At 38.9% G+C, this 15,853-nt stretch overlaps 1 protein-coding gene across 5 annotated transcripts in view; it reads left to right on the top strand.

The window, feature by feature from the left end:
• EDA (ectodysplasin A) overlaps positions 1-15,853 on the top strand; it is a 568,600-nt gene that overhangs the window by 186,646 nt on the left and 366,101 nt on the right. The gene's annotated exons all lie outside the window — the stretch shown is intronic.

Raw genomic sequence — 15,853 nt, 5'->3', positions numbered from 1 at the left:
GATACCTATAATTCTGGAACCTCCCAAAACTATCTTAATTAGAGGCATGTTGGAATGTGTTTGAAATTTTTCTGCTGTAGTTCAGTTAGTTCTGGGCAGTGTTATGTAATCTTAAGGATGTGAGTTTTCTTCAGAGATTCAACCTTTCTTCCTTTCCTCCACCTATTTTTTGTTGTTTTTCTTAGCTCTTCACCTCCTCCCCTGGGGAGAATAAGAATCCTAATTGTTGTTATTCTTTTGGAGATATTTGGAACTAAGGTATTGCTAACCCTGAGCTTTTGAATGTTCTGGGTTATTTTTTGCGGGCCAGCACTGGCATTATGAACAATTTCTAACTTGAGTAAATTGGATTCCATTATCGGGAATATAATTGAAATGACACAAGATCTAGTTTTTTTTTTTCTTGTTGGTATCATGAAATGGTGGTGTGCAGTGGCTAGGTAGGTACTGTATTTTCTCAATGATGTTTCATTGGTAAATTAATTCCCAGATGTGGCTTGTTTATATGCTTGAAGAATGGTCTTAAGTCCTTTGCAGGAATAAGAGATTGATTTGTGGTGGTTGGGGGTTCTTTTTGTTCATTTACATAACTCTAATTTGCCAGAGAAAAGTAGATTTAAGGGACTGAGCCCTTGGGCCTGAACTACAGATGACTCCTCTCTAGGCTTTCGTAGCCCACTGCTCTTTCCTTGTTTCTTCCTTTAGCTCAATCCATGACTTTGCTTTTCTTAGGGAAACATATTCTGGCTTCTTCTTTGTGAAGGAGCCTCTTGCTTAGACTGTTTTCACATTGTACCATGTGTCTGGAATAATAGCCTCTCCTTTGTCTGCCAAACCCTTCCTCTGCTGTCAGACTGAGAGAGTTAGAAATCTCATCTCCTTCATTAAACTCTGCTGACCTCAGAGTCACAGAAGTGACAGCTCCATGAGGCATAGATCATGTAAACACTTTTCTTGTCAGTTTATGTAGATGTTCAATGTGTTTATACTGCTTTCTTGGTATCTTTGTGGGATAGTTATGTATTGTTTGCCATTTTATATTTTAAATCCACAAAAAGGAGAAATCCTATCAGACTTACTGGATATTCAGCCTCACAAGTAAGTAGGCATTTCATACATTGCTCTTTGATGGCAATGTCATTGAGGGCAAACCTGGACAAAAAGCTTCCGAATAATTAGAACTTTTTGCTGTTGTTGAACTTTATAATGGATAGCTGAGTTTATAAGCTTAGGAAATGAGACTTAAATGATTTTAATTCTTGACCACACAATATCTACTACAGAATTTTAGAAGTTTCATTTCTTTCCCCTGTAAACCAGCCAGGAGAACCAAAGATTTGACTTCATTGCTTTGTTATCCTACTACATTGCTTCATAAGCATGATAACGCTGCCTTTGAATTTATACACCATTGGCTGAAGAAGTCTTAAATTTCTGTTGTTAAATTCTCCGTGAATCTGACTGAGCATGTAATAGACTTCTACCCATGGGAATATCATTATCCATTCACTACATGATCTGTAACTTTTAGGACAGAGACAGAATCCTCTTCACTCAGAACTTTGTTTGCATTTTCTTCTTTATGTCCTAGCACATTCTATCACTCATCTAGCTCCACCAGTACCAAACTAATCATAATTTTCCATGGTTACTGCCATATATTTACTCACATAATGTTACATCCTCTTGCAGTACTTTTCTTCTATTTCTCCAACTTCTTATTTATCTGGCATATTCTTATTGACTTAACCTCAAATGTCTTCTATCCTGTGATCACTTTTAAAAAATTTCTTTTTCTATCCTCACCTGAAAATATATTTTTATTGATTTGAGAGAGAGGAGGCAGAGGGAGGGAGGAAGGGAGGGAGAGAGAGAGAGAGAGAGAGAGAGAGAGAGAGAGAGAGAGAGAGAAACATTGATGTGAGAGAAACAATGATCGGTTGCCTCCTGTACACACCCCAACTGGGGATGGAACCCACAACCTGGGTATGTTTGCTGACCGGGTATTGGGCTTGTAAACTTATCATATATGGGACGACACTCCAACCAACTTATCCACACCGGCCACGACCCTGTGATCAGTTTTTGACCCCTGCACCAGACAAAGTTAGTTATTTCCATTTCTTCCATATTATATCTTCTACATACCTTTCGTTTTAAGCACATCAGCATTGTATTTTCACCATTTGTGTTTGTGGTCCTACCCCCAGCAATTCCACTGTGAGTTTCTTAACAATGGGGACTTTTTATTTCTCAGTCTTATAGAGTTATTGACACATACCATGTGCTCAATACATGCTGAAACTAATGAATGAATGAATGAACCAAGGGCAGGCATGTCAATGGAATTAGAAACCATGACTGTGGGGACTTATGCTTCGTGTTTGACATATTGACTTGTATTACATCAATTATCCCTCAAGAAGAACTAAAAGCTGAATAAAATTATAAAATACTTGTTTGAAAGCACCAGAGAACTACCACAACAACTAGGAGTCAAAATCCTAGAGAGGAAGTCGTGTATTTAGGTGAGCCTGACATTCTCTACTACATTTCTTTTGAAGGCATTTGCCAATGCAACTGCTATGGGTAGAGAGACTAAAAAGCCAAAATAAAAATAGTAACTAAGAGACAAATTGAACAGAGATTTAAGCAGTCTGGTAGGGCTATAGAGACAAAAGTTAGAGTTCAGGGATACCATTATAATCAGGACTTCAGAGCGCAAGATACAAAAAAAAAAAAAAGGAAAAAACAATGAATTTAGTCCAATATTTTATGCTACTTTTCCCCTTGCATCATTTGCTGATTTGTAAGTGGTATAGGTAAAGAGGTTGAGCAGTTAAGCAGAAAGTGGCAGGTACAAATCTGAATAGCTAAGCATAGCTTTCTGCAATTTCACAATGCTAGAGAGACAGAAATTGGAATTTAGAGCCTGCCAAAAAGGAGGGACCCTGGTAATTACCCCGGGTTTTCAGTTGGGATCCCCAAAGGGCTAAAGTCTAAGAGTAATGATGAACTAGAAAAATACCATTCCTCATAAAGACTAAAACACAGCTTTGCATCAGCTCAATCTCTGGTAGAATTAAAGTGATCTGTCCTTCATCACCTGGCAGAAGCAAAAGTAAATCTTCTCTGAAGGAAGATAATATCATACAGAGCTCCTCTAACTTTTAATGTGCAGTATCTGGCATTTAATCAAAAGTTACTAGGCTTACAAGTATGAGTTTGCTAGGGCTAACATAACAAAGTACCACAGACTTTGTAGCTTAAACAACCAAAATTTATTGTCTCGTGGTTTTGGATACTAGAAGTCAAAAATCAATGTATTGACAAGTTTTGTTGCTTTCTGAATGCTGTGAGGGAAGGATCTGTCCCAGGTCTCTCTCCTTGGCTTGTAGACATGTTTTCCCTATGTCTCTTCACATTGTCTTTCCTCTATGTATATTTCTTTGTCTAAACGCATCCCTTTTTATAAGGATACCAGTTATACTGGATTAGATCCCACCCTAATTAACTCAGTTTAACTCGATTACTTCTGTAAAGACCCTATTTCCAAATAAGATAATAGTCTGAGATAATAGGGGTTAGGACTTCAACATATGAATTTTGGGGGCGGATACAGGTCAACCAATAATACTAGGTCATAGTACTACAAGAAAAAACAGACAATAGAAGGGTCTTGACATGTGGTTGAGACATTAGACTTAAGAAACTCAGCCTAACTGTGATTATTATGGAGAATATCAGCATAGAACTAGATTTTACATGAAAGAAAGGAAATTCTGAAACTGAACACTATAACAACTAAAATAAAAAATTGGATAGTTGAGTTGAGCAGCAGATTAGATATAGTTCGAGAGAACATTGGTCAAGTGAAAGATAATTCAATAGAAAATATTCTATTCAGAGTGAAGGACCAAGGGGGAAAAGATAGAAGAGACAAAAAAAGAATACAACCATGTCAGTAATTTATTGGCTTCATTTTAGTGTACCGTTGAAAAACCATGAAAAAACACACCCATAATCTCAGCCTCTGTAGTGAACAATATATTTATAGTCATACAGACCCAGATTAGAACCCCAGCTCTGTCTTTTAATTTCTTACTGACTGTGTGATATTAGATTAGTGATTCCCTGAGACATAGTTCCTCATGTCTAAAAGGAGGACATAATACCTATCTAACAGGGTTGTTGTGGGAATGAAATGAGATAATACATGTGAAAGTGCTTTATGTATTGCAGATCCACACACATTAAAGCATTTGTTCTTTATTGTGTAGAACATATAGTAACTTGGGATATATCTACTATTATGATCAGAGATTTTCAGATATTTATTTGTTTTCTAGAGTCAACATCTGCCTTAAAAACACTTCAGACTAAAAGCCTGTTCTATCTGTTGCTGTATGTACTAGATGAAAAAAGAGGGGTGTTTGCTGTGCTGTCCATTATCCTGTCAGGTCTCATTTTACCATCTTTGTTAAAAGTTAAATCTGCTTGCCCTAACCGGTTTGGCTCAGTGGATAGAGCGTTGGCCTGCGGACTGAAGGGTCCCAGGTTCGATTCTGGTCAAGGGCATGTACCTTGGTTGCGGGCACCTCCCCAGTGGGGGACATGCAGGGGGCGGCTGATCGATGTTTCTCTCTCATCGATGTTTCTCTCTCATCGATGTTTCTAGCGCTCTATCCCTCTCCCTTCCTCTCTGTAAAAAATCAATAAAATATATTTTTTAAAAAAGTTAAATCTGATTCATTAAGATTACTGAGATTTCCTGTTTTTTCCCCCGATTCCTAAAATATTTCATAGAAATATATCTTGTTTAGGTACGTTAATAAATTTTTATTTGTGTTTCACCTGTCAATTTACACTTTTGTTGTATTATTACTTTTAATCCCATCATTCCTATGCATCAACTCATTTAATAAACATTTGTCAATAGACTATGTGCCCAGCATTGCACTGACTGCTTATGATAAAGGATGAGTAATAGAGCTAGTGGGGAAGTTAGATAGCTAAATACATTTGAAATAGCAAAATAAGTGCTATAGGGGAGGCATAAGATCACAAAAGAGAGATTACATCTGCCTGTGGTGCTACTGAATAGGTGACCTTTGAGCTAAGTGTATAATGATTAGTAAAAAATACCTTGTGGAGAAAGGACAGATGTACATTTCAGGTAGAGGAAGGGGGAATTGAAGAATTTGATGTATTCAGGGATCAAATGTCATTTGGCATGGCTAGAGTGTAGGATGGTAAGACAAGAGAATGGGATGGAGTGACAGATTCAGCTGAAAAAAAAATGAAGGAGCCAGAGAAAATATTAGAGCATAGATGAACATAAGGAAAATGAATCTAGCTGGGTGGAAATTGATGTGGAGGTGCTTCGGGTTTAGTGAAGTGAACAAATGGATCTGGGTGAGTGTGGTTAGAGTGGTATCCTTGGATGACTATATTTCCTGGACTCTTCTCTCTTTAAATCTCCATCACATATTTCCTCTTCAGTTCCATATTAAGAGAAAGCAATCCGCCTGACCGGTTTGGCTCAGTGGATAGAGCGTCGGCCTGCGGACTGAAGGGTCCCAGGTTCGATTCCGGTCAAGGGCATGTACCTTGGTTGCGGGCACATCCCCAGTGGGGAGTGTGCAGGAGGCAGCTGATCGATGTTTCTCTCTCATCGATGTTTCTAGCTCTCTATCCCTCTCCCTTCCTCTCTGTAAAAAATCAATAAAATATATTTTTTTAAAAAAAGAAGAAAAGTTCATGAAAAAAAAAAAAAGAGAAAGCAATCCATTGTGAAACCTCCAAAGGTTTTTACTCCCACACTTACTCATCTACTTGTATCTCTGCCTATTTTTTTCTATATTCTTTCTCTCCTGTTACTATCGCTACATTGCCTATGTTTTTCATCTAAAGCCAGCCCTTCACCTATGCACTAGATTACAGGTTTTGCCTACAAAAGGACATTGCTCTAGCAATTACACCCTAGTTCTTCTCTTTCTCTTACATCTCTCAGACAATCCCCTAGCAATTCTATCAGCTAAACATTCTAATTTTATCCAAACTATGTCACATCCTCTTGATTACAACCACCCTGATATCTCTGAACTAGATTGTTTCAATAGCCTCCTAAGCGTCTCTGCTTCACCTTTTCACCTTATTTTATTCTAATCTCCACCCAGAAGCCTTAATGATCCTTTTAAAACACACATCAAATCATGTTGCTCTTCTGCTCCATTTGGCTTCTGAGCTCAACAGACCTTAATATGGCCTACACAAAGCTACCTCGTTGACCACACTTTCTGCCACTTCACCCCTTATTCTTAGTACCAGTTAAGCATACCAAGCATGCTAAGGGACATTTGCACTTTCTGATCCCTCTGTGTGGAATGTCTCCCTCCAGCCTCAACAGATCCACACCATCTGGTTTGCTTATTCACTTCTTTCAAGTCTTTCTTCAAGTCACAGCTATCCTTCCCAGACCACACAAAACTCTCTGCCTACCCTCTTTGTTTGACACCTTCTGCTTTATTTTTCTTTGTATCATTTATCCTCTACTTTAAATAGTTTTCATTTATTTACTTGTTTATGTTCTCCCCTTAGAATGGCAGTATTATTTTAGGATTAGGGTTTTGTTTTGCTCACTGCTATATCCATAGTACCTAGATGTATTAGGTGCTTGATAAATATTTCAGAATGAGCAAATGAATTAATCAGTTAATCCATCCTCGAGGAGATGAGTCTTGATGAGGGTTTTCAAAATATGAGGGGATATGACTTGGTGGAAAAGATAGGGGAGGGACATTCCATATAGAGGCAGTGTCATTTACCATGACAAGACTATAATAATTGAGCTCCTGAGGTTTGGGGGACAGCAAGCATTATTACTTACTACTATGAAATGGCTGCTAAGATGTAAATGAAAGTGGTAGCCTTATTTTATATCCTATTCAGCCTTCAAACCCTCAAATCATACCTCTCTGGAGCCACATTTAACATTCATTGCAAGTTTTGCTTTTGCAGCTAGACTGTTACTTCCTTAGTTCAGTTTTGTGTACCCAAGAGGTGCTAAAAAGTGTGTGTGATGATGGAAAGGGAAATTGCCCACTGCTGTGAGCACTTTAGTAAGGTAGTATCTGTATTTTGTGAGTTTTGATCAGTGGACCATAATGCAAAATATTTATGACAGTTATCCTACCCCCTTCATTGCTTTATGTAAGTTAGTGCTAGTTACTATTAACTCCCAGACATCAATTTTCTACTTTTATCCTGAGAAGAAAATCATATATGTCAAACTTCATCAAATTGTTTATGTAAAATTGGTGAGTTTTATTATACTTTACTTGAGGCCTGATGCATGAAATTTGTGCATGGGTAGGGCCCCTAGGCCTAGCTGCTGATAAGGCCCAATCTGTGGGGTGATGGGGGGGGCCCACTGGCACCCACCTTGGCCGGCCTGGCGCCGCCCACTCATTGGCCCTGCCCCCCACAACCGCCTCCAGTCACCTCCCTCTGCAGGGTGACTGGCAGGGCAATTAGGGGTCCCTGCTGGCTGGCCTGGGGCCTGCAGGCTGGGGAAGCTCCTGCATTGAGTGTCTGCCCCCTGGTGGTCAGTGCACATCATAGCGACTGGTTGTTCCACTGGTCATTCCACCATTTGGTTGATTTGCATATTAGGCTTTTATTATATAGGATTTCTTCTTTAAAGATTTAGTAGAATTCTCCAATGAAATCATGTCTACCTGGAGTTTTCTTTATTGGAAAGTTTATAACTATATATTCAATTTATTTAGTAGGTATAGAACTGTTCAGGTTGTCTCTTTCTTCTTGAATGAGTTTTTTTATTTTGTATCTTTCAAAGAATTGGTCTGTTTCAACTAAGTGTTGAATTTATGGGCATAGAGTTTTTCGTAAAATCCTCTTTTTGTCTTTTTAATGCCTGCAGGATGTGTTGTGCTAACCCCACTTTTATTCCCTATATTGGTAATTTGTGTCTTCTTTCCTTTTTTATCTAAGTTTGTATAACTAGAGATTTATCAATTGTATATATCTTTTTTTAATTTTTTGAATTGACTTTAGAGAGACAGAGGGAGAGAGAAGCATTGATTTGTTGTTCCAATGCACTCATTTATTGATTATATATATATATATATATATATATATATATATATATATATTTCAGAGAGGAGATAGAGATAGAAACATCAGTGATGAGAATCATTGATTGGCTGCCTCCTGCATGCCCCCCACTGGAGATCAAACCAGCAACCCTGGCATGTGCCCTTGACTGGAATTGAACCCAGGACCCCTCAGTCCACAGGCCAACACTCTATCCACTGAGCCAAACCAGCCAGGGCATATTTATCTTTTTAAAGAGTCAGCTTTTGATTTCATTGATTTTTCTCAATTAAAAAAAATCATTGACTTTTTGTTCTTATATCACATTTCATTTTGCTTATTTTGAGCTTAATTTGCTATTTTTCTAGTTTTATTGAGTTGAATGCTTAGATTATTGAGTTGAGAACTTTTTCCTGTACTAACATAAACATTTAATACTATAAATTTTCTCTGAACACTGATATAGCAATTGAATGGGAGTGGCAAGAATAGATTTGTTTTGTTTTATTTTGTTCTTAACCTTGGGGGAAACATTAAGTCTTTCACCATTATCTTCTTAACACTAGATTTCTATAGATGATCTTTAGCAGCCTGGAGTTTTGGGGTTTTTTTTTTATCCCTAGTTTGCTTGAAATTTTTATAAAGAATAGATGTTGAATTTTGTTAAATGCTTTCTTGAGTACCTATTGAGATGATCATTTGCTTTTTTTATTTTGTTGATATGGTGAATTATGTTGATTAGTTTTTGATATGTTATTGATTTTTACATCTATGTCTCTGAGAGATATTGATCTATAGTTTCTTTTTGTAATGTTTTATTTGGCTTTGGTATCAGGATAGTACTAGCCTCATATAAAATAAGATGGGAAGTTCTCCCTTCTCTGTATTTCCCAGAAGTTTGTGTGAAATTGGTATTGTGTGTTCCTTAAATATTTGGTAGAATTTTCCAGTGAAGCCATCTGGGCTAGAATTTTTTCTTACTGGGAGGTTTTTAGCAACAAATCATTTTTTAAAATATATGTGCAACTATTAGGGTTATCTACTTATTATCCAGTGAACTGTAATATTTTTTATTTTTAGCAGACTCATAGATACAGTGAACAAACTGAGGGTTGCTAGATAGGAAAAGAAAGACGGGATGGGTGGAAAATGTGAAAGAAGTAAAAAGTTGCAAAACAGTCATGGGAATGTACAGTACAGCATATAGAATATAGTCGGTAATATTGTGATAACTATGTATGGTGCCAGGTGGGTACTAGACTTATTAGGGGGAATCACGGTAAATTATATAGTTGTCTGACCACTATTCTGTACACCTGAAACAAATACAAAATAAAAAAGTTTCTGTTTTTCAAAGAATTGACCCATTTTGTCTAAGTTATCAAATTTATGGCCATAGAGTTATTTGTAGTTTTCCCTTATTATCTTTTACTGTTGGGGGGTCAAGAGTGATGCCCCGTTTTCATGTCTAAAATTGGTAATTTGTATCTTCTCTCCTATTTTCTTGGTTGTTATGGCTATAGGTTGATCAATAAAATTGATCTTTTTAAAGGTCCAGATTTGGGGTTGATTAAAAATAGAAACATAACAGAGACAAATAATTTCATTTATTTCTAATCTTATCTATATCCTCTTTTCTCCTTGCTTTGGGTTTAATTTGCTTTCTTTCTCTAGTGTTTAAATTGGGAGCTTAGGTTACTAATTTCAATTTTTCTTTATCTTCTAATATAAGAATTTAATGATGGAATTTTCCCTGTCCACAGTGTTGTAACTACATTCAAGAAATTTTAATATGTTGAATTTTCATTTTCATTAAATTAAAAATATTTTAAAATTCCCTTGAGAATTTGCCTTTGATTCATGGCTTATTTTGATATATGTTGTTTAATTTCAAGATATGTGGGGGACTTTTTATATATCTTTATGTTATTTCTAGTTATTTCCATTGTGGTTAGTGAACATACTTTGTATGATTTCAATTTCTATAAACTTTTTGTTATACCTATTTCCATGACTAATATCAGAAAACAATAAGTATTTGTGAGAATGTGGAGAAATTGGAACTCTTGTGCATTGTCAGTGGTATTCTAAAGTAATGAAACCATTATGGAAAACAGTATGGTATTTCCTAAACAAATTTAGAATGGAACTCAGAGGGGAGGGAGGTGGCAGGGACAGAAAGAGATTAACTAAAGGACTTATATGCATAGCCCCTAGACACAGACGATGGTAGGGTGAAGGCCTGGAGTGGGCTGGGTAGAGGGGAGCAAAAGGGGTGGGGGGATGGGGGACGTCTGTAATACTGTCAACTACATATATAGAACACTACCATATGTTTCAGCAATCCCATCCTGTATAATAAACGCCTAATATGCTAAGTGTCTGACTGTTCGTTCGACTGTTCAACCAGTCGCTATGACACGCACTGACCACCAGGGGTCAGACACTCCAACTGTTATGTTAGCTTGCTTCTGGGGTCCAGCCGACTGGGACTGGGTGAGATGGGCTGGGCATGCCCTAGAGCCTTCCAGTGGTCCCTCCCTGACCCAAATCATACACCGATAGGGTCCCTTGGCCTGGCTTTTACCCTCTCTCAATCCGGGGCCCTTTAGGGGATGTCAGAGAGCTGGTTTTGGCCCGGTCCCCGAAGGCCAGGCTGAGGAACCCCATGCACTGGGCCTCTAATATATATATCTCCAAAAGAATTGAAAGCAGGATCTCTAAGAGATATTTGCACACCTATGTTCATAGCAGCACTAACAATAGCCAAGAAGTGGAAGCAGCCCAAATATCCATGAACTGATAAAGGGATAAACCAAATCTGGTAAATATGTACCATGGAATATTATTCAGCCTTAAAAAAATAAGGAAAACCCCATGGCACCTAACTTTATGTTAGTTTTATAGTCCCCATTCTTACATTAAGATGGTGGTAAACTCAAAATTTCAGAGCTGAAATTACTTGAGGATTTCACTATGCAATGTTCATTTGTTCAACTGATTTTCTGAGCAGCATTACCATGCAAAAATTAGGCTTGGAATCAGACCAGCTAGATTTCAATCTCAGCACAGATATTTACCATCATTGTGACATTAAAGATATTGCCCTCTAAGCTTTGGTTTCCATGTTTTCAATAGAGTTCCTAATAATTGAATACCTATTTTATAGTAGGGTGTTAAGCAAAACAAAGTATATGTAATTATTAGCATAGAACCTGGTACATAGTAAGTTTCCAACAAAGGCAGCTCTTGTTATAGTTGGTGGTATTTAAACGTAAATGGTGGGAATTAACATTCATCAATTTATATTTTATTTCACTGATTTGGACCCATGGCTGAAATATGTTTTGAATCTGGAGCATGTAATCTAGCTACAAATCCATTTAGTTGATATATAAAATCTTAAACAACAACAAAGGAATCCAGCTGCCACATGCTATAACATGGATGGACCTTAAGAACATTATGCTAAGTGGAATAAGCTAGTCATAAAAGGACAAATTCTGTATTATTCCACTTATATGATGTATCTAAAGTAGGTAAATTTATAGAAGGAGAATGGAATAATGTCCTTCCAGGTTTTAATTTTTAAATCTAAGAGACTTCCCAATATATAGGTTAGGGTCCCTTCCTGGCCAGCGATCAGGGCCAATCTGTGGGGCAACCAGTGGGCGGAGCGATGGGGGTGGGGGGGAGGGAAACCCCTCTAGCACCTGGTGGCCTGGCGCTGTCTTCTGGCCACTGCCACTGGTCTCTTCCCTCTGTGGGGCAACCCATGAACCAAGAGGTTGCCAGTTCGATTCCAAGTCAGGGAACATGCCCAGGTTGTGGGCTCAATCCCCAGTGAGGGGCATGCAGGGGCCACCTCGTCAGTGTTTCTCTCTCATCGATGTTTCTGTCTCTCCCTTTCTATCTAAAAATCAATAAAAATATATTTAAATCTATATATATTTGGATCTCCTTACCTTTAGATCTCACTTAAAGTTTATTGAACTTCTTGTATGTGTAGTTTAATGTTTCTCACCAAATTTGGGAAGTTTTTAGCCATTACTTCTAATTTTCCTGCCGTTTTCTGTTTCCTCTCCTTCTGTTACTCCGTTACTTATGCTGCTGTATTTATTTGAGCCCTGAATTGCTCTGTGGCTGTTTTTATTCATTTTCTCTGTTCTTTGGATTATATAATATGTCGATCTTTCTTCAAGTGTAATAATTGTTCTGCCTGTCAAATCTAGTATTGACTCCTCTAGTGATTTTTTTCCACTTCAATTATTGTATTTTTTCAACTCTAGAATTTTCATTTGGTTCTCTTTAAAAATAATTTCTATCTCTTAATTTAGATTAAAACATATTTATACTTTATGCTTTGAAGACTTTATTTGCTGAATCCAATGTGTGAGCCCTTTCAAATATAGTTTATATTGCCTACTCTGTTGTTCCTGTGTGTGAGTTATACTTTACTGTTTCTTTGCATGTCTTATAATTATTTTGTTGAAAACTGGATATGTTAGATGATACATTGTAGCATTATGAATACTGATGACAACCCTCCCCTTCCAGGGATTATTGTTGTTTATTTGGTATACTAGTTCATTGAAATCTCTTTTCCTCACATTGTGAACCCTCAGACAGCACAAAGTTTGGTATGTGCACAGTTACCATGGGATGGCAGTGGTTTTAGCAGGGCCCCATTTCACTGTCTATTTCCCTGATCTTTCTGTTAAGGTGCCTATCTCCACTGTTATCGTAGTCAGCTGTTACTGCTGCTAGTTGCCATCTGGTTGTTTTATTGTTTTTTAAAAATATGCTGGGGCACAGGGAAGCCCACTCTCACCACTCCTGTTTGACACAGTACTGGAAGTATTAGCCATTGTAATTAGACAAGAAGAAGAAATAAAAGGCATCCAAATTGGAAATGAAGAAGTAAAACTGTCCTTATTCACAGATGACATGATATTATACATAAAAAACCCTAAAGACTCCATCAAAAAACTGTTAGACTTAATAAATGAATTTGGCAATGTAGCAGGACACAAAATTAATGCCAAGAAATCTATGGCATTTCTATACACCAATAGTGAAGTTACAGAAAGAGAGACTAAAAAAGCAATCCCATTTACCATCGCACCAAAAAAAAAAAAAAAATACCTAGGAATAAACTTAACTAAAGAAGTAAAAGACCTCTATTCAGAAAACTACAGGACGTTGAAAAAAGAGATAGAGGAAGACATAAACAGATGGAAGAACATACCATGTTCTTGGATTGGTAGAATCAACATCATTAAAATGTCAATACTACCCAAAGCAATCTATAAATTCAACACACTCCCATTAAAATACCAACAGCATATTTCACAGACCTAGAACGAACACTCCAAAAATTCATCTGGAATAAAAAAAGACCCCGAATAGCTGCAGTGATCCTGAGAAAGAAGAACAAAGTAGGTAGGATCTTAATAGCAGATATCAAGCTTTATTACAAAGCCACTGTTCTCAAAACTGCCTGGAACTGGCACAAGAACAGACATATAGATCAATGGAATAGAATAGAGAGCCCAGAAATCGACCCGAATGAATATGCTCAATTAATATTTGACAAAGGAGACAAGAACATACAATGGAGCCAAGACAGTCTCTTCAATAAATGCTGTTGGGAAAATTGGATAGATACATGCAAAAAAAATGAAACTAGACCACCAACTTACACCATACACAAAAATAAACTCAAAATGAATAAAGGACTTAAATGTAAGACAGGAAACCATAAAAATACTAGAGGAATCCAAAGGCAACAAAATCTCAGATGTATGCCGAAGCAATTTCTTCACCGATACATCTCCTAGGGCATTGGAAACTATAGAGAAAATAAACAAATGGGACTACATCAAAATAAAAAGCTTCTGCACAGCAAAAGAAACCATCAACAAAACAACAAGAAAGCCCGCTGCATGGGAGAACATATTTGCCAATGTAATCACCAATAAGGGTTTAATCTCCAACATTTATAGGGAACTCATACAAATTAACAAAAGGAAGATAAACAATACAATCAAAAAATGGGCAAAGGACCTAAATAGACACTTTTCAAAAGAGGACATTTAGAAAGCCAAAAAACATATGAAAACATGCTCAAAGTCACTAATCATCCTAGAGATGAAAATCAAAACAACAATGAGGTAGTACTTCACACCTGTCAGAATGGCTATCATCAACAAATCAACAAATGACAACTGCTGGGGAGGATGTGGAGAAAAAGGAACACTCGTGCACTGCTGGTGGGAATGCAGACTGGTGCAGCCACTATGGCAGACAGTATGGAGTTTCCTCAAAAAGTTATAAATGGAACTCCCATTTGGCCCAGTGATCCTACTGCTAGGAATATATCCCAAGAAAACAGAAACACTAATCAGAAAGGATATATGCACCCCTATGTTTATAGCAGCACAATTCACCATAGCTAAGATCTGGAAACAGCCTAAATGCCCATCAGCAGATGAATGGATTAGAAAACTGTGGTACATCTACACGATAGAATACTATCCTATCTAATAAAAGAGAAAGATGGTAATTAGCATAGATCTGCTACCCTTCCCATTGCAGGGCGATATGCAAATTAACTGCCAGCCAAGATGGCGGCCGGCAGCCAGGCAGCTTGATACTAACATGAGGCTTCCTTGCTTCAGTGACGGAGGAAACCAACGTTCCCCACCTGTGTTGCCGGTCTCTGAGCTTGCAGTTTGAAACATAGTTATAAATATAGAAGCTAAATAAAACCCCAGAAACCTGCTTTCAGCCTGCCGGGATCTCAGAGCTGGAGTTGATACAGTGTTTCGATTATAGAACACAAACAAACCAGAAACCTGTTTTCAGCAGCAGCAGAGGCCTCAGAGCTGGAGCCAGAGCCAAAGCTGGCCCAGAATTTAAAAAAAGAGAAAAAAAGGAGCAGTTGGGAGCTTCAGTCACCTGTCAGCCTGAAAACAGCCCTCATCCCCTCAACCAGACTGGCCAGGCACCCCAGTGGGGACCCCCACCCTGAAGGGTGTGTTACCAGCTGCAAAAAGCCATCATCCCCTCACCCAGGCTGGCCAGGCACCCCAGTGGGGACCCCCACCCTGATCCAGGACACCCTTCAGGGCAAACCAGCCGGCCCCCACCCGTGCACCAGGCCTCTATCCTATATAGTAAAAGGGTAATATGCCTCCCAGCACCGGGATCAGTGGAGCCCAGAGGCCTCCCGGCACCGGGATCAGCGTGACGGGGCAGCGACCAAACCCCCTGATCACCCTGCGGCTCTGTTTGTGACAGGGGGTCGGGGCCACAACCTCCCTATCCACCCTGCTCTCTTCATGACAGGGGAAGGCGCCCCAACCCCCTGCTCAGCCCTGCTCTGTGTGTGACAGGGTGCGGTGCCCCAACCCCCTCCCACGGGCCCTGCTCTGTGTGTGACAGTGGGCGTCGCCCCAGCCCCCTGATCGGTCCTACTCTGTGCCTGATGGGGGGAGCTCCCCAACCCCCTCATCACCCTGCAGCTCTGTGTTTTACAGGGGGCGGGGCCACAACCTCCCTATCCGCCCTGCTCTGTTCGTGACAGGGGAAGGCGCCCCAGCCCCCGATCAGCCCTGCTCTGTGCCTGATAGGGGGGAGCTCCCCAACCCCCTGATCACCCTGCGGCTCTGTGTGTGACAGTGTGCAGCGCCCCGACCCCCTGATCGGCCCTGCTCTGTGGGTAATAGAGGGCGGC

This window comes from Myotis daubentonii, chromosome X (assembly GCF_963259705.1).
Source record: "Myotis daubentonii chromosome X, mMyoDau2.1, whole genome shotgun sequence".
Taxonomy (NCBI): Eukaryota; Metazoa; Chordata; class Mammalia; order Chiroptera; family Vespertilionidae; genus Myotis; species Myotis daubentonii.
Note: the sequence above shows the minus strand (reverse complement) of the source record. Positions and strands in the feature narration are given on the sequence as shown.